The sequence below is a fragment of the Lutra lutra genome, chromosome 11, assembly GCF_902655055.1.
Source record: "Lutra lutra chromosome 11, mLutLut1.2, whole genome shotgun sequence".
Classification (NCBI taxonomy): domain Eukaryota; kingdom Metazoa; phylum Chordata; class Mammalia; order Carnivora; family Mustelidae; genus Lutra; species Lutra lutra.
Window position 1 is genome coordinate 43,105,384 of NC_062288.1, and position 19,884 is coordinate 43,125,267.

At 33.3% G+C, this 19,884-nt stretch overlaps 1 long non-coding RNA gene across 1 annotated transcript; it reads left to right on the top strand.

The window, feature by feature from the left end:
• Positions 1-337: 337 nt before the first annotated feature.
• On the top strand, positions 338-19,450 carry LOC125081382 (uncharacterized). Its single transcript, XR_007121664.1, has 3 exons — positions 338-470; positions 9,464-9,600; positions 19,331-19,450. It is a non-coding gene; the product is annotated as an uncharacterized LOC125081382 (long non-coding RNA).
• The last annotated feature ends 434 nt before the right edge of the window (positions 19,451-19,884 follow it).

Sequence of the window (19,884 nt, forward strand, 5' to 3'; positions counted from 1 at the left end):
GAGATAGCAACTAACATGTGAATATATAAACTGAAGCTTGACTTGGAGAGTGTTTTATATAGGAGAAAGATTTATTTCTTTTCAAAATATCTGGAAGGCTGAATGGATGTATGATTTTCCATTTTAAAGATTCTGTGGGAATTGTAGCTGGAAGAAAGTTTCAAGTTAATTTAGTCCCCATGATGGACTGAATTATGTACCCCCAACATTCATATACTGAAACTTTAACCACTAAGCTGACTGTATGTGGTGATAGGTATTTAAAGACGTAATTGAGGTTAAATGAGTTCATAATGGCAGTGTAGTAATCCAATGTGACTGGTCCTTACAGGAAGAAAATAAAGGGATACCATGTGTGTGTGTGCACAGAGAAGACTGTATGAGAACACAGAGAGAAGGTAGCCATCTGCAAGCCAAGGAGAGAACCAATCCTACTGGCAACTTGATCTTCAGTTCCAGCCTTCAGAACTGTGAGAAAATAAATTTCCTTTTTTAAGTCACTCAGTCTATGGTATTTTGTAGGGCAGTCCTAGATAACAAAACAGGTTTATTTTTATTTACTAAAGTTAGAATTATGGCCCAAGTAAAAAATACTTGCTCAAGGACTATAAGTTAATTTAAAAAATTAAAATAATGTGCACTGGTATACTATATGATCATATGTCATGCTGGTGCATTTATATTATTTTCTTATTTTAGCCTCTGCAAGACTCTCATTGAGGTAAGTTGATGAAATACATTAATCTTAAAGTTCAAATACATTTATCATTCTTTTCTTCAGCAATATTGGTATATCCCAGGGATGACATATGAGGAAGGTTAACATAGCATATGTGCTTATATATCTACAAAAAAAAAAAAAAAAAAAAAAAAAAAAAAGAAGAAAAGAGAAGAAAGAAAGAAAGAAGAAAAAAAGGAAAAAAGGAAAAAACTTTTGTAATGTAACCCCTGTTTACTTTTCCAATCACATTTTTTTTGGGCACTCGATAGTGTGCAATCCTATAATAATGGGTGGGAAACAGATACAACCTGGTTTTGTCTAGTCATTTGTTCTGGGTAGAATTCATCCTGGATTTCTTTTCATGGGAGTCAAGTGTTGAAAAACAAAGAATTGTTGTGCTGGGAAGAGATTTAGAGAGATTTTGAAGTCCTTTAAGTCATTCTTAGGTAGGTCATTTCCTTCTGGATATATAGAATAAAGTTGAAAGGTGTTGAGCAGACATTTTCCCCCCACAATATCCTTTAATTTTAATTTTCTAATTATGATATAAGAGAAAAAAGGAAAGCACAAATAAAAAGATATATAACTTAATTATCTTAAAAACATGCACCAATATAAATTTCAGTTGGTGAAGAAATCGGATATTACCTTTTCTCAATAACTAGAGGGTTTCTCCCTTGCAAAAGAACCACATTCTTATTATATGGTAATTATTTCCTTATCTTAAATTATTTTTTACAGTTTTACAGATATAAGTTGTTATAATTTTACATATATTTGAAGGACTAATTTTTTAAAATTTTGTGTAAAGAAAACCATGCCATTTGTGTTATTTTTTTCTCTAGTTTTATTCATTCTGTGTTATGATTTTTGAGATTTAATCAGGTTTATTTAGGTAGATAGGTATTATTGATTCATTTGGTTGTTATATAATATTCCATTGTATGAATATGCCGTAGTTCATTATTAATGAACATTCGGTTGGAAACTATGAATAATGCTGCAATGGCATTCTTAACAGAGAACAAATGTGCATAAATTTAGTTAGGAGTACGATTAATAAATCAAAAGAAATTAATTGACTTTACTTGATTAGTGCCAACATAATTTCTAAAGTAGACTAGTGATCTAGTCCTAGTTTACTAGTAACTAGTGAACTAGTAGCAGTGTGCAAGAGTTCTGGTGCTTCTACATCCTTAGTATGGTCAGTCAATATGTATATATTTTATCTATTCTGATGGACATGTAGCTATCTCATTGTGGTTCGAATTTTTATTTTCCTGATCTTTAATAAGCTCAAATAACTTTCCAGGGGCTTTTAGGCCACTTGATAACCCTTTCTTGTACAGTGTGTGTTTTCAAAGCTAATGCTTATTTTTTGGTATTGACTCTTCTAAATATGAACAATTTTTAGTTAGATGCATCATAAGTATCTTCCCCGTGAATGTGACTTGCCTTTAACCCCCATAATTAAATGTCTTTTCATGAACATGATTTCTTTGCTTGAGGGTTGTGAAATTTATCAAGCCTTTGCCATTAAGGTTATTTCCTGTATCTTGTTTAAGGAATCTCTCCTTAACATGGAAAATATGAATATATTGTCTTTTGTTATATGTTGGAAACTATGTTGCTTTGCCATTCTGATCTATAATCTACCTGGAATTGATTATGTCTGGTTATGTGTAAGATTCAAGTTCTATATTTTTCCATATGGGTATTCAATTGAGCCACCACCAGTTAATAAAGTAGTTCCCTTTTCTCCATCATATATAGTATCACTGTTACCATAAATTATGTGCAGATATATCTGTTTCTAGGCACTCCATTCTATCCCCTTGATATATTTGTATATCCTTGTATTAATATTATACTGTCCTAATTAGTGACTTAGAAGTCCTGAAATCTGGTAAAAGAAGTCCTTCCAATTTTGTTTCCTTTTTCATGAGTGCTAGTTTATTCCTGATTGTCACATTTTACATTCAAATGTTATAATCATACCAAGCTAAAAGCTTAATGAGATATTGTTAATGATCAGTTTATAGAGAATTTACATACATACAATATTAAGTTTTCTGAATGATAAGTATGTCATATGCCTCAATTTATATAGCTTCTAAAATTTTTTAATAATATGTTTTCTACATAGAAGTGCTATACACTTCTTGTTAGATTTATTCAGTGATATTTCTAATGTGATTTTTTAAATGGAAATTTTTTTTTAAATCACTGTGTTCTTGTTTGTACTCATTGAGTTTATATCCAAAAACCCTACTAAAATTACCCCTTAATTTTAATACCTTATATGTGGATATTTTTTATATTTTCCTGTAGATACAAATATTATTTGAAACATAGAAGTATTATTTTCCTCCCAGTCTTTTTGTTTTTAACCTTTTAACATTTTTCTTGCTTTACTACATTTGCTAGGTCATATACTAGATCATATAATAACAATGTTTAATAGAAATGGTGATATCAGTTGTCCTTGTCTCACTTCTGTTAAAATTAAAATAAACCATTAATTGTGTTTTTAATTACAGATATTCATATTCAGTTTAAGCCTTTGTTTCTTACATATAATACTGTTGCTGAAATTCTCAACATTAAATTTTTCTTCTTCAAATATTTTAAATACAGCCTTTTAAAAGTTAGCTAATAGCAGTAGTTTGAGCCTCTGTGTATCTCTTTCTGTTGTCTGTTGTATCTCTTTAATTTTGCCATGTTTTCCTCTTTCTTTGTTTGCCTACTTATTTCTTAATTGTTTTTCTAGATGTATTTTGGGGAGTAATAGTTAGGATGGTACTACCTTTCTTGAGAAAAGTTTTGTGTGTGATTCTGGAAGGGCATTAAGGCAGTAGCCATCTGATGTCACCTTATCTTAATTTGAATGAGATGATTTGAAGTTGAGCTGCACTTGACTATTTGCTTTTAGCTTACCCTTATTTTTACTGTACAGTCTTTTAAGGCCCTTATCCAAAGTGAGCATTTAAGCAGAGCTACTTTCTCTTACTAAGCTTTAGATTCCAGTATCCATTATACTAGTCCCATGAGGCAGTTGAAAGTGTTGATCAAACCAATAATCTTCAAAAATATGGCTGATTCTAAAGCTGGAATAAACACAGGATGAGCCTGCAATATTTTCTTGTGCAGAAAAGTAAGGAATTGCTAAAAAAATGATGGGGGCATGTAAAATAGATAAAGAAGCCACCTCAGAGAGGCTCCCGCTGGCCAAATATTGAGCAATTTGATCACCAAAGTAATGAAATACAATAATGAATTATAAACCATTGCAAATATAAGGATTCATGTATCTATAACAGCAATAAATACAAGTAAATAACCATTAATGCATTAAGTTAACAGGCATAAAGTTGGTCTGTTGTTTATAGTAGAATGCCAAGTGCTATTTGCTAAATGCAGACTTTGTATTTTTCAAGTATCAGATAAAGATTGGGTTAGGCAAGGATCATCTACAGATTTTAAGTTTAGGAGGAAAATTTGATAAGAAACAGGATATTTGGCCTTTAAAATGTCAGGTTGCGTATTAGTTGCAAGGGAATATAATCATTATACAGTGGAGGAGTCATGCAACACTTAGAGTGAGGAAAATTCGTGTTACCAGTGAAGGACACATAAATGGGACAACATCATTTCCAGATATGATACCCTGTGAAGGAAACTAAGATGCTTATATTATATTTTGACTAAGAATATAAGGAGGAAACACCAGGAAAAGAAATAAGGATAGGACTATTTTAAAAGGCTGGGAGGTTACCCTACTTTTCAAAGATGTTAATATCATAGTAGATAAAGACTATGAAAATGTTCCATATTAAAGGGGGCTATCAAGACTTGGCAAATACTTGACATAGCTGACCTTAGATGAGAAGCTGTTATCAGAGGGAGCAGTGTTATACATGATAATATTTGGTCAATGGATAAAATTAATTGAAATACTGTGTTGCTGTTAAATGTACTGAAATTATTAACTATACTGCCATTATCTAGAAGAATGTCCATACTCTTAGATATGTTAAAGTATTTAGGGATAAAGCACCATAATATATTGACCTATATGCAAACATCTCAAAAAATAAACATTAGCAGGTATGTATGCAAATAGTATAAATTATTAATAATAACTAAATTGGTATAAAGTATATAGGAGTATGCATTGAATATTTTTATTCTTGAGACTTTTTTCTCAGTTTGAAATTATATCTATATAAAAATGTTAAAGATTAAAAAGTTCAAACTCTCAACTACCTTATCCATATCCACTGTATCGAAATCCACCCTATACATATCTCGAGGGAAAAAGCAGACTTTTTAACTTTTCTTGCCTAAGCTCTGCTATCTGCTGGATTTTGGCCAGCAATGTACACCCCTTTCCCTTCCTTTTTTCTTTTTTTTTAAGTTCTCAAATGCCTTCAGAGATATTCAAAGAGTTCCAAATGATCAGTCATTACTGGAATGGAAGTCAGTTTCATCCTTTATATGAATTTTTAATGAAAAAACTCAAGCATAAAGAAAAATTATATACACATAATATAGTTAATTCCTCTGTACCCACAACTCAGGTTTTCAACTCTTTACAACTTGACATATTTTCCTCCTTTTTTAATTACTTAAAAAAATACCACAGATTATTTTTCCCCTTATATCCACTTTATCCTTTTTAGATATAGCAACTATCCTTATTTTGGTGATTATAAGCATGCTTTCATGTTTAAAGTATAGAAATGTATCTATACACAAGAGATAGAATTGTTGGCATGAGTTTAAATTTTATAAAAATGGTATAAACCTGTAACTTAATGAAATTCCTTTTTGTAATTCAAGTATAACTGATGCAGAATATTATTATAGTTTCATATATACAACATAGTGATTCCACAGTTATATACATTATGGACTGCTTACCATGATAAGCATAGTTACCATCTGTCACCATACAAAGTTATTACAATATTATTGACTGTAGTCTCTACATTGTACTTTTCATCTCCATGAGTTATTTATTGTATAACTAGAAGTTTGTACCTCTTAAATCCCCTTTATCTCTTTTTCCTATACCCCACTCCAATCCCAGTTGGCAACCATCAATTTAGCCTCTGTGTTTGAATCTGTTTCTGTTCAGTTTATTAGTTCATTTGTTTCATTTCTTACATTCTACATATAAGTGAAATCACATGATATTTCTCTTTTTTGTCTGGCCTGTATCACTTAGCATAGTGCCCATTAGGTCTATCTGTGTTGTCCCCAGTGGCATAATTTCACTCATTTTTATGGCTGAGTAATATTCTATTGAAAGTATGTCACTTCTATATCAGTCATCTCTCAGTAGACATTCAGGTTGTTTCCATACATTGACTATTATGAAATTTCTTTTTATGAACATTATATATTAAATTTTTAATGCTGATACTTTTTTACTTTATTCTTATTATATTTTATTATATGACTGTGCCACAAATAATTTACTGATTTTCTTATTTATGAAAATATGTTTCCTTATTATAGATGGTGTAACAATGAACATGCTTCTATTATGACTAATTATGCATATGGGCAAAATTTTCTTTACAACCAAGAGTATAGAAGGATATTTACTGAGGAGTAGGATTCATGGGGTGTAAGGAATATACACATTCATCTTAATGAGGTCTTTCCAAATTGCTCTTTAAATTCCTTGCTCCTAAAGAGTAATCCTTCCTTGAGCATGTATGAGATTTACTGTTGCTCTACAGCACTCTGAAACTTGGCACTATTGGATTTTTAACTTTTGCCTATCTGATAACTATTAAATGGTATCTCATAACTGTTTAATTTACATTTCCCTGATAACTAGTAAGTTTTAAATGTGTACTTTCCATTTAAGTTCTGTGATTTGTTTGTTTTAACTTTGCCCATTTTTCTATTTTATTGATTTTCTTTTATTGATTAGTAATAATCCTTAATATATTGTGGATATCACTCTGTGGTTATATACATTAGGAATATAGTCTTCTTACCTGTGGCGTGCATTTTTGGTTTATAGCACTATTTTTAAATCAGAAATTTAAAATTTTACTGAAGCCAAATTGAACTTTTACTTGATAAGATGTGGCTTTTGTGTCATGCTAAGAAATTTAGAGCATTAACTTTACTGTATTTTCTTCTAAATATTTTAATGTTTTGATTTTCATACTTAAGCTTTTACTTTATTTGGGATGGTATATGCTCTAATAATCTTTTTCCTACATGGATAAACAATTATATCCAAACCATATATTGCAGTCAAAATTTCCCCCAGTGATTTGTTATACTACTCTGTTTTGTTTTGAATTTCAACTTCTCATAGATAGTTGATTGTGTTTCTGTACATTTTGCAATTTTCTGTTAGCATATTAATCAAATATAAACAGATACCATATTTTCTTAATTAAACACATTTTATAATATATCTATCTCACTGTCTTAAAGAAAATGGTCTATTTTTCACTTATGCTAGATTTGCATAGTGCTCATTACAATCACCACAGACCCAGACTGATGAGCAGCCATCACACAGTGTTACCTCATCGTTGTTTTGATCCAGGATCAATTGTCTTTCAAGGAATTTTAAATACTTACCATTAAAATAATATTAATAGATATAAATACATTCTTATTGCTGTGAAACATTCTTCTGGATCTCCCCTTTCTTAAGCTCTCTGTTCCTTTCTTCAGAGGCTTTTATCTCAAACCATTTTACTTCAGCCTAAAACTTATGTTGGTATATCTTGCAGTGCAGGTCTGTTGGAGAAAATTAATTCCAGTGTTTGGTGATCTGAAATCTTTTGTTTTATACTCATGAAATAACTTGAGAAATGGTAAAGTAGAACCATCACTGATTCTTCTTCTTCAGAATTGTCCTGGGTATTTGTGAGTTTTTCATATGACATAGTTAAGTTTGACAAGTTGTTTGAAGAACTACTTTCATGTTTAAATCTGGATGGAAATTTCATTGAAATTTCTATTAATTTAATAAAAATTAACATTGTTATACATTGAGACATCTAGAAGCCTGGCTAGAAATCTGTTCTCCATTTAAAAGCTAATATTTTTAAATTCTCATTAGAATTATTCACTAGGTACTATGTCATCAGTAATATACCACATTATTTAAAAAGACAATGGGATAAACAATCCTTTCTGTTAGAGTTAATTATTAACGCTATTAATAATATATAATTTAATATTTTTAAAGCTTGGATTTATAATTATATATTCTTAAATGTCATCTGAGAGAATTGCTCTCAACTTGTACCAGTGAGCAGAATGGCCTTGAATTAAATGAAATCTTCAGTCTTCTATAGTGCTGTATGTTATGAAATTTGAACTACGGCAATTGTAACTATTCTAGAGATAACATAAAGAAAAAAAAATCTCTTGACAGTTTGAGGCAAGTAGCCATTAAGTCATTAGTCTATGAAAACTCAATTGCTGTAGAGTGGAACGATAAAAACTAGAAAATTTTAGGCAGTTTTCTTAAGTTGGCTATCTGAAGGCAAGTGCATTCATTTGTGTACTTAGAGTGATACTGCTGCTAAAGTTACAATAATAATTTTATACAAATTTCTTAAATATGCAGTACTCAAGTTTGCATCCCACTTACTTTTCTCCCGTTGAACTTATTTTGAATCCTGTATTTACCCATCTCAATGGTTAAAAAGGAAAGGTCCAAAATGGCATCATTTAGGCCAAATCCCCAAATTATGGCTTAATACCTAATGTAAAAATATAGTTTCAGTTTCTCCCAGAAAAGTGGTCTTAACCTATCAGTTAAGAATTTTCTGATTAGCACCAAAGAGTTCGAGTCTGTGGAGCCCTCTCTATCCTTCACAGAAAGATTAGTTAATCTACATAATAAGACACCCTGCTCTTTCCCTCTAAGAGAAAGAAACCTTGCCTGAAATATAATAATTTTCCTGCTCTATCCCCCTTGCTATAAAAACCCTCCTCTTTGTACATCTCTTTGGAGCTCCCCTCTACTTACTAGATGGGATGTTGCAGGATTCATTAAATAGAGCCAATTAGACCTTCAAATTTAGTTGGTTGAATTTTGTTTCTTGAAGGATGTATTCTCTTGATTGCTAATCTATAGGCTTCTGTATTATTGCTGAACTCTAAACATTCGGGACAGAGATTTTCTCTCCCTATCTTTGATAAATTTCTTACTCTCTGCTTAACTTCCCTAATAACGGGATTTATTTATCTTTTGTATAGGCATATTCAACAATTAAAGTTTTCTGTTTTTCTTCTGTCATCTTTCTTTCTCAAGTTGTTCTTGCTCATGACGTTGAATTTTATATTGGCCTTAACAATAGCTCATTTAAAAAATGGTGCATAATCGGGGCGCCTGGGTGGCTCAGTGGGTTAAGCCTCTGCCTTCAGCTCAGGTCATGATCTCAGGGTCCTGGGATCGAGCCCCGCATCAGGCTCTCTGCTCAGCAGGGAGCCTGCTTCTCCCTCTCTCTCTCTGCCTGTCTCTCTGCCTACTTGTGATCTCTCTCTGTCAAATAAATAAATAAAATCTTTAAAAAAAAAAAAGAATATAGCCTTTAAAAAAAAATAAAAATAAAAAATGGTGCATAATCTTTTTTTTTTTTAGTATTCTATTTCCTGTAGTCTTTAGAGTTCTGTTTAACATTACCATTTTAAATACACCAAATTCCTTTTTATCTGTTTTGAACTCCTTTTGTGTATTTGTATTGTCAGGGAGCAAGAATTTCTGTCCCTTTCAAGGCCTTTCTAGCCAGACTAAGAATCAAATTGATCAGAGACTGATTAGTAGGAGGAAATCAGATTTAATAGCATATATATGGTGAATCCACACAGACAGTGAAGCAAATAAGGTATATATGTCATCCTGAACTAAACAAAAGGGGATCAGGGAATGGGACTTCAGAGAAACAGAATGAAATTTACAGGAAGATGAAAAAGAATAAACATTTGGTAAACAAATGTTTTCTGGGCCATTCAGAAATAATGGGACAGAGAGAACTTTGATCAAAATGACCTTGCTGGATTCCTTGCTGCTTACCATATCTAGTTCATATCTTAATGTAGTTATCTATAGTGATAGCTCTCTTCCTGGAGCTATCCTCTATCTAAATTCTTTTAGGCAATTATGGGAGAGGCCAAGAACTTTTCCTAAATCTGCTGGGTTTTGATTGATAATCTTCATGCTGAAGTAGCCCCCAGTAGTGTGCTTACACATGCAGTATTTTCCTGATTCTCATTTTTTTTTTTTTGCTTTTGGGATTTAATATTTACTTTTCCCTCCGCCCGTACCAGTATCCTTATGGTGGAATCCATTTCCATGTGAAAACAAAACAAGGTGTTAAACTTTAACAAATACTTTTATGCAAGTCTATCAACATGCATTCATTTCCTTTTGACAATGATTATTTTTGGTTGATTTCAGTTTAAATACGTATTAAAAAATCAAGAAGATAATTATTTACTATTATTGATCTAGTTTACCCTCCTTTTTATGGGTCAGATACTTAAATTGTCATAAAATGTTTCCTCTGGTTTCTCGGGTGAAGAATAATGTCTCAACAGAACCATAAATCTTATCAATACGAATAAAGTATAAGAAGATGGCACAAGAAATTACAGTCTTAATTTACTTCCCCCTTCCATTTTATTTATTTGACTATTCAATTTGGTGAAGGATGGTTTGAAGACAGGCAGGGACAAGGGGCCCCCAGCCTAAGAGAAAACCACCCTTAAAGGATTTTACACCACCATGGAAGGAGCCCTTTATTCTTTCCCATGTGATTGATAGATAACAAAAACCTCATTGAATGACAGGCACAGGGATGGTTAATCAGATTGAAACAGCCATCTAACAAGCCCATAAAAACCCCTAGACTTGGAAACTCAGGGGCAACCCTCTCAGGTCCCCTCCCTCCCTGGGAGATTTGTTCTATCATTTGGCTATCACTCAGTAAACTTTGTTTTTACTTCATTCTTGGAAGTGGGGTGCCAAGAACTGCAGGCACCAAAGGAGAAAATCCTGTAACAAAATGTTTGAAATTTTTTCTTCCATTAAAATGTAAACAAAAGTTTTATTGTAGGATTCATATCCACTTGTGTGTTTTTGATACCATTGTGTTTCCTTTTGTTTCTCATTCTTATGGAAATGTACTTTATTGCATTTTTATTTATACCTTATTTGAGTAGGTATACATTATAACTCTGGTCAGATTGATGGTATTCAGAAAGCTGTGACTTGATTCCTCTTGACCATTTACATCATTTACCCTGTGGCATTCAATATAATGTACAGTATTTTATTAGCCTGTCTTTGAAGATAATTTTTTTTTATTTTTTTTAAAGATTTTATTTATTTGACAGAGATCACAAGCAGGCAGAGAGGCAGGCAGAGAGAGAGGAGGAAGCAGGCTCCCTGCTGAGCAGAGAGCCCGATGCGGGACTCGATCCCAGGACTCTGAGATCATGACCTGAGCCGAAGGCAGCGGCTTAACCCACTGAGCCACCCAGGCGCCCCTGAAGATAATTTTTTTAAAAGATATGTAAATAGTCCTCATTGAACACTGGCAAGAGCTAATCACATTGGATATAATTTCTTCACATATTTTGGTAATATATATATAATTACATATCTGTGATAAATAATCATTTTCTAAGAAATCTAAACTCTTGTCTTTATTCAAACATGCTATTCTATCAAAATTATTTCTCTAATGTCTAGTCTTTCCCTTTCATTTTAATGTTTCCTGACCAGTTCACGGACAGGAGCGTGCCTTATTTACCATATCACAGGTTCTTTTCAAATTCTACAATGATGACTTGGGAAAAAAATACTATCATTTTTAGTGCTTGGTAAGGTGATCATCTGATTTCTTTCTAGTACATCTCTCCTACTGTGTGTCCTTAATTCTTTTGGTTGGTAATTTACTTTCCACTACAGTGTCACTAAAATAGATTTTAAATTTTACTTAACCAAGGTCAGAAACAACATGCAAGAGACAATAATGTCAAACGTCCATTATGTACAATTTCTTGTTAGTATTTTAAATTTCATGACTTCTACTAAATCAACATCTGTACCATCTAATTGATGTATTCTTTATTTTCATATGTGTTTTTTAATTTTTATTTATTTTTATAATTTGAAGTCAGGCTTTAAAGACTATTCTGTTACTGTACTTCATTCTTCAAGAGTCAAGTAATATGTATATTTTGAATTCAGTGTTACTTGGCTTCAAGTTTAAATTGCAACCATGAAGTAACAAGTAGCAGTCAATGGAGTTTTCTTCCTCCTTAAACAATAAAGTGACTGGATGAAATATATGAGAGAAATACTTTCAAGCACTGGACAATAAGCAATTGAAACTATGATTCTTGAGTGAAGGAAATACATGAGGTGAGAGTCCCATTCCCTGCAGCTTGTTTGGGGGAGCAATTTGCAGTCCATGGTGCAGAGAGATGGAGCACAAACAAGGCTTCAGGATGGAGAGGAGGTAGGGTTCAGAGCTGAGGCTGCCTAAATGACTAGAATCTGTGGTACAGGATATTGGAAAAGATGGAGCTCTGTAGGGAGGGTTCATTAGTTAATGTTAGCATACTTATAGGTTCCTAACTGAGGGCTGGGCTATTATAAGTACTGGGCAATACTCTGTGATGTATTACAGAGCAGGTGATTGAAGACTGAGCACTGAAGGGCAGTGGTTGTGTGACTAAGAGGTCTTGGAGTTTTGGCCTAATCATAATACATGGGCTTTGTAATAACCTTAGACATTTAATGGAGACCCTAGAAAAACCATGTCATAGAGATAAGGCACAATTCCTAAATCGTATGTAAGACTGAGATTTAAACCAACATAGACTAACACTATGAGAAAATAAATAAAGCCAGACAGTTGCAAGAGGATTCTCTAATACTTTAGCTGCTCATAAGAACAAAAGTCAAAATTCATAAAACGAAGTTCAAATAATCCAGACCCCAAATAACATATCATTGTGAAGTCCAGCATACAATAAAAACTTTATAGTCAAGATTAGAAGCAAGATCATAAATTTTAAAGACCGGCAGTTAATAAACACAGATGGCAAGATGTCCCAGATGTTGAGTTAATAAATAAGATCTTAAAATAGCTATGCAAACATATTCAAGGATTCAACATAAAGTTGGTTATGATGAATAAGTAGATAGAAATCTTAGCAGAAAAGATAAAGCCTATTAAAAAAGATACAAATAGGAATCTTAGAATGAAAAAAGTTCAGTATTCAAATAAAAACATCATTGAGTATACTTATGGCAGATTGGACATTACAGAAATAAAGGTACATAAAATTACAATAAAATTATTCAATCTAAAAAATGGAAAAGATTGGGAAAAACCTGATCAGTTTCAGTTACCTGTGGAATAATAGTAAGTGATCTAATACACCTACTAATAGAATCATGAAAAGAAGAAAGAGGATGGAACAGAAAAGGAGAAGTTGTTTGAATAAACAATAGGTAAATATTTCCCACATTTTGTGAAAAAGATCAGTGTGTTACCAAAACCCAAGTTCTGCTGGAAAGGTCCATACTCAAGAGATGAATTTGATTGGAAAGGAACTTGAACTTTATTCAGGAAGTCAGCCACCTGGGGAGAACAAACTCTTATTCAAAGGCCAACTCCATGGGGCGCCTGGGTGGCTCAGTGGGTTAAAGCCTCTGCCTTTGGCTTAGGTCATGATCCCAGGATCCTGGGATCGAGCCCCACATCCAGTTCTCTGTTCAGCAGAGAGCCTGCTTCCCTTCCTTTCTCTCTGCCTGCCTCTCTGCCTACTTGTGATCTCTGTCAAATAAATAAATAAAATCTTTAAAACAAAACAAAACAAACAAGCAAACAAACAAACAAAAAAACAAAGGCCAACTCCAAGCTTTCTGCCTAGCAGGGATTTTTAAAGGAGTTTGGGGCAGTCAGTCAGTAAAGGATCTACAATGGTCCTAACATTTCTTGATTATGTGCAGAGTTGATGTTTCCAACTACAGACATTATCTCAGTGCTCAGAAGTAGTACAAGAGGGTCTGGTTCCTTAGGGCCCTGGGGGTTGCATAAGAAGGTCTGGTTTCAGTTATCTGACCTGCAGAAGTGCTCTGTTCTTTCTAGGAAAGAATGCATGATCTATAGATATACAAAACAAACAAACAAACAAACAAAAATTAATTAATCAATCACATGGGCTAAGGGTGCTTGCTCAAGCTTAAAGACTATGAGGTTGGCCAGAGGAGCCAAGGCAGCCTCAAATGTGCTAGATACAACCTGAAGCCTCAAGGAGATAAGAAAAAACAAACAAACAAACACACACATGATGCTGAGAAGCAAAACCAAACAAATCTTAAAAGCCACCAGAAAAAAAAGATGCATTATCTACAGGGAAATAACTAACAATATTAAGAGTGGCTAATATCTCATCAGAAACAGTGGATTCAGGGGAATGATTGAATAACATCTTTAAAATGAAAGAACAAAAAAGAAAACCTGGTCATCTAATTTCTTTAGAAATGAAAAGTGAACTAAAAAAAAAATAAACAAATAAATGACAGAGATAAATGAGAGCTGAGAGAATTTCTGTCAGACCAGCAGTGGAAGAAATGTTAAAGTTCTTTAGGATAAAGAAAATTAATACCAAGAAGAAAACTGAATTTTTATAAATGAATGAAGAGCATTGGAAATGGTAAATAGGTAGGTAAATATAAGAGGCTACATTGTATTTCCTATTTTAATTTCTTTAATAAGGAACTGGCAAATAAAATCCTTCTGTGGGGGCACCTGGGTGGCTCAGTGGGTTAACTCTGCCTTCGGCTCAGGTCATGATCTCAGGGTCTTGGGATCGAGCCCCACATTGGGCTCTCTGCTCAGTGGGAAGCCTGCTTCCTCCTTTCTCTCTCTGTCTGCCTCTCTGCCTACTTGTGATTTCTCTCTCTGTCAAATAAATAAATAAAATCTTAAAAAAAATCTAAAAAAAATCCTTCTGTGGTTTATAACAGAGAAGTAAAATAATTGACAACAAAAACAATGAAATTATACTTTTATAAATTGCTTATTACCATTTACCTCAAATATTAGAATATAAATTGTGTATGGACAGTGACATTGTAAGAATGTATATTATAATCTCTAAAACAAGTACTCAAAGAACATAAAAAAGTGTACCTAAAAAGGCAAAGAGGAATGAAATAGAATATGAAAAAAATATTTGACCTGAAGGAAAATAAAAACAGAAGAACAGAAGAAAGGTATAAAAGTAAATAAAAATAGATATGGAAATCAAACAGCAAGGTAATAAAAATTTCCAGTTAAAAGGGAGAAATATCACATTGGTAGGGAGGGGCATGAATATGCTATCAATCAGAGATGTACTTTGGATAGAAATACAGAAGCAGATTGAATGTAAAAATTGGAAGAAAGTATTCTGATAAAAATACAAAAATAAGAAATTTAATAGAGGTATGAAAATGTAAGAAATAGTAGGTCTCAGGACAACAAATATTATAGAGATAAGGTGGAAAATTTCATAAGGACAAGTGTCAAATTATGAGAGAGATAAAAATCAAACATGTGCAGACAACTCATAGTGGAACAAAATATATGAAGGAAAAACTGGCAGAACTAAGGGAAGATTAGACAAATACATACTTATAGTGGGAGATTTTCACACCCATTTCTGAGATGTAACTCTGGGTGTAAGTTGATATCCTGTCCTCTAAGTAACACAGATCTACTCATCTTTACATTCTGCAGTTCAGACAACAATCTGTCAGCTATTTCTACTGAAACAGATATTCCATTAGCCTTTAACGCAGATGGCCCTCTTCCTATACCTACTCCTTCACTACTGAAAAGCCTCTCTGAGGCTTTAGCTCTGGCCCAGTGAGCAGAATCATCTCTATTTGCTTGACGCTCTGAGGATCAAATGCTACTACATGGACTGAATATTGTGGAGATTTGAGGTATTGAACATATATATCCTTTTTCTAGAGTACTGTAAAAATACCCTAGGATATGTTTGTGTGTGCCTATGTCTTGAAAGGATCTATAAAAGACCCTCATATTACAGATTTTGGCATGAAATAAGGGAAAAATCTTAACCTGGTTTCAAAGTTTTCCCACTCAAGCCCAGTAGTGTTCAGAATTTTGTTTCATCAGCAAAGGTAAAAATTACAATCTCACAGGGAAAGTAAATCTTTGTATTAGGTAGAACACATAAAATGTAAAAACAATTGGTAATGCCTTCCCTGACAGATACAGTAACAGTCATGAAGACTGTAGAACACTGCTGAAGTATTTATTTGACATTTATTAAACAGAGTTTAATGGTAGTGACATTTTAATCGAATTCATCAATTTAATACTTTTCAGGAAAATGCCCCATTTATTTAGACGCTCTATGTATCTTTCCTATTCTCACTGATCATTTTGTTCATTTGCTATTGAAGTAGGTTGTCTTGAAAACAGTGTATTAGAATCAGAAGAATATAGCTTCATAAGGCACTATTCATTAAAAACCTACCTAGATTAATTAGTAAGTAATTATAATTTTATAAGATTATTTTTTCATTTTTCTCAATGACAGTAAATCATTAGACCTGAGAAACCATCCGTATGGATCTATAGATACATGCCAGAGGTCATCTTTGGAAACATAATCATACATTATTATGAGGCTTCAATTTATAATGAGTTTCCTTCTAAAAAAAGTAATAATTTAGTAGTAATCTTTTCTAATGAACATGATAAATCTGATAGTCATCAAGGGAATTTAGCTTAAAATTTCTTTAACAAATCAGTAGAACCCCTAGGATGAAATAATAAATAGACAAATGATGTTGTTCTGCCCCTTTAGGGTAAATATTTTGTATCTAAGATATTTCTAGGGATGATCTTGTAAACTCAAATATCTAGATTTAAAAGGAATGAATCAATAAGGTTCTGGCACTTTGAAGATTTGAGTTTGTATGAATTTGGCTTTCTGCTCTGTTTCTCCTGGTAGGGGGTAAAGTGGTTGAAATCCTATACCTTTGTCCCTTTGCCCGAAAGTACCTCAAGAATAGCCATAAAGAGAGGAGATGACTGTGGTGCCTGGGTGGCTCAGTAAGTTAAGCATCTGCCTTTGGCTCAGGTCATGATCTTGGGGTCCTGGGATTGAACCCCACATCAAGCCCTGCTTTGGGCTCTCTGCTCAGTGGGGAGTCCTGCTTTTCCCTCTTCCTCTGCCCCTTCCCTCCCTCTTGTGTTCTCTCTTGCCTTCTCTTTCAAATTAAAAAAAAAATTAAAAAACAAAAAGAGGAGATGACTTTTAAATATGAACTGATGTGAATATTATATGGTAAAAGAAAAAAATGTGGCATTATGAAGTTCTAGCAACTTTTTATAAAGTTGGTCTGGCACAGTTCTTCTAGTTTGAGGAAATACTGCTGTCTCTAATCATCCTAGGTGGATGGCTTCTGAAGGAAGTTACACTGAGGCTGTGTGTCTTCAGAGAAGGCCTACAGGTTATAAGCTACCATTATATGACAGTCTCTACCACTGAGTCACTCTGTAGAAACTTAATATTGTCAGTATGCAGGATTTCTTGGATTTAAATTAATAATAATGGGGACACCTGGGTGGCTTATTTGGTTAAGTGTCCGCCTTCTGCTCAGGTCATGATCCCAGGGTCCTTGGATCGAGTCCTGTATCAGGGCAGGGTCCTTGCTCAGTGAGGAGCCCACTTCTCCCTCTGCCTGCCTCTCCCCCACTTGTGCACATTCTCTCGCTCTCTCTCTGACAAATAAATACATAAAATCTTAAAAAATAATAAAAAATAAAAAATAAATTAATGGGTGAGCCTGGTGGTGGGTATTAAGGAGGGCATGTATTGCATGGAGCACTGGGTATGGTGCATAAACAATGAATCTTGAAACACTGAAAAAAAATAAAATAAAATTATAAAAACAAAATTAATAATAATGATTATTAAATTATCACTGTAGAGTAACTTAGAATAGAAGCTTACTTATTTACACTGAGGAATATTGCCATCAGATAGAACAGATATCAGGTGGCCCAGTGTAACTCTCCTTTAGTGAAGTTGAATTATCAGAGTTTGAAAACAGAGGAAGAAGAATTATTTTAGGGTATGAATATTGAAGATTTTCACACTTTTATATGTAAATTTTTATCTGTGTCCACAATAAGAATAGATGTGTTAGGTAGATATAATTTTTCTATCCTGCCTGTTGGGGATGTTTCTTTACTTCATCATATTTGGTGGGTTTTCTTAGTATCTAGTGTGCTCATAAATGTTTAACAAATCAGCTCTAAAGGAAAAACCATCTAAATTTGAGTGTTTGCTAATGTCTGTGGTGTATATATTATCACCATGGCCAAGTTCAAGCTACCAGTGTCACTAAGTACACAGATGGGAAGAGATGTACACAACCCAAGCTCTCACAAGCCAACACCAGCAGGCTCTGTCACACTAATGCTCTGCAGGCCTTCCAGATAGTACTTTATAAGCATTCACTATTGAAAAATTATTATTCTTCTGGGAGATATTTTCTTTAAATATATCAGATTATAATCATATCTTAATTTTTTGAAATTTGACATGAATTTTTATATATTTTCATTCTTTTCAATTATACTCTGATTTTGTGGTTTATTTTCCAGAAGTACTTTTTTCGAGTTCTTGGTGGGGGGTGGGGTTCTTGTTGGTTGTTTCCCTGTGTTTTTCTAGTCCAGATTTTCTGGTGTGTTTTCCTAATACCAGCTGGCTTGGAATCTCTGAGAAAGGACCATTGAAATTAGCATATTAATACATTCCTCTGGAGAAAGATTGTCAAACTTTAAGAATTTTGTTTTAAAGGACATACCTTTTCTTCAAGTGTGTTTTAACATAATACTCTGCAATGGTGAGAAGTCCATTTAAAAGCATATGAAAATATAATCTTGATAGGCTTGACTTGAAATTAGGACTCATTTCTGGAAGTTTTTCTTTTCTCTGGTTTTGTCATTTAGTAAGTATACTGTTTATGGTGGTAGTTCTCAGTCACCAGATATAGCAGGATCCCCTGGTGAGGTTAAATGTGCATGTAATTACTCCATGTGATATTAATAAGCAACCAGGATTGAGAATCACTTCCAGAGGGATCCCAAGTTTTCTTGGTTCATGATACCCACAGTATCTTTTTCCTAGAACCCCTAGGTCAATAAACAAAACAAAACAAACACCTGAGTTCTGTCTATTAGTCCCAAGCATCTTAATACATTTCTATGTCTTAACAACTTCGGCAATGGCTTGAAAAATTAATATACATAAATTGAAAGAAGAAAATTTGCTATTGCTTTCTTAAATAACCAAAATTATTTAGTGATGGAGTGTGTGCATCTGTGGGCAATGCACAACTCTCAGAACTTGGATTCAGGTTGAAGACTTCATCCACATGAATTTTCTCACTGTACTTGCCTTTTAAGAGAGTGACTGGTAAAATGAGCTTTGAAAAAGATATGGTGCCCTTGAAAGGTTATCATATGATCATGAGCTGGTAGTTTCTATTTCTCTTGAAAAATTTAGGTATCTCAGAGAGCCCCTGTGACACCTTGGCACACAGTTTGGGAACCACAGACTCATGGAACAAATTTTATGTGAATGGGCAAAAGGATGGAAAAAAAAAAGAATCTCAAAGAGGAGAGATAAAGAGTAAGAAGAATTTGATGGAAGCTAGCTTTGCTTGTTAAATTTGGATTTTCTCAATTTTTCACTGTTAATGATTTAAGTGATGATGATAAAAATAACCAACATTTGATGGGAACTATGTATTTATTACTACATTTTACACATTATCTCAATTAATTTTTAGTAACAAATCTAAGAGGTACGTACTACTATTGTTAGCTTTTAGGTATGGAAAGTGGAGGCTTAGAGCTTTAGCTACTTTCCCAGATAGTAAATGGCACAGCTAGGTACAGAATGTTTTTTGGTTGAATACAGAATCTATAAATTCTCAATAGGAATGTACCCCAGTCAGGAAGAATAGAATTGATAGAGTCTGTGGTCTCAGTGCAAGCAGGCAGATCCAAAAGGTAGAGGAGTGAGATGATGAAGAATTCCTGGTATAGACATAGGTG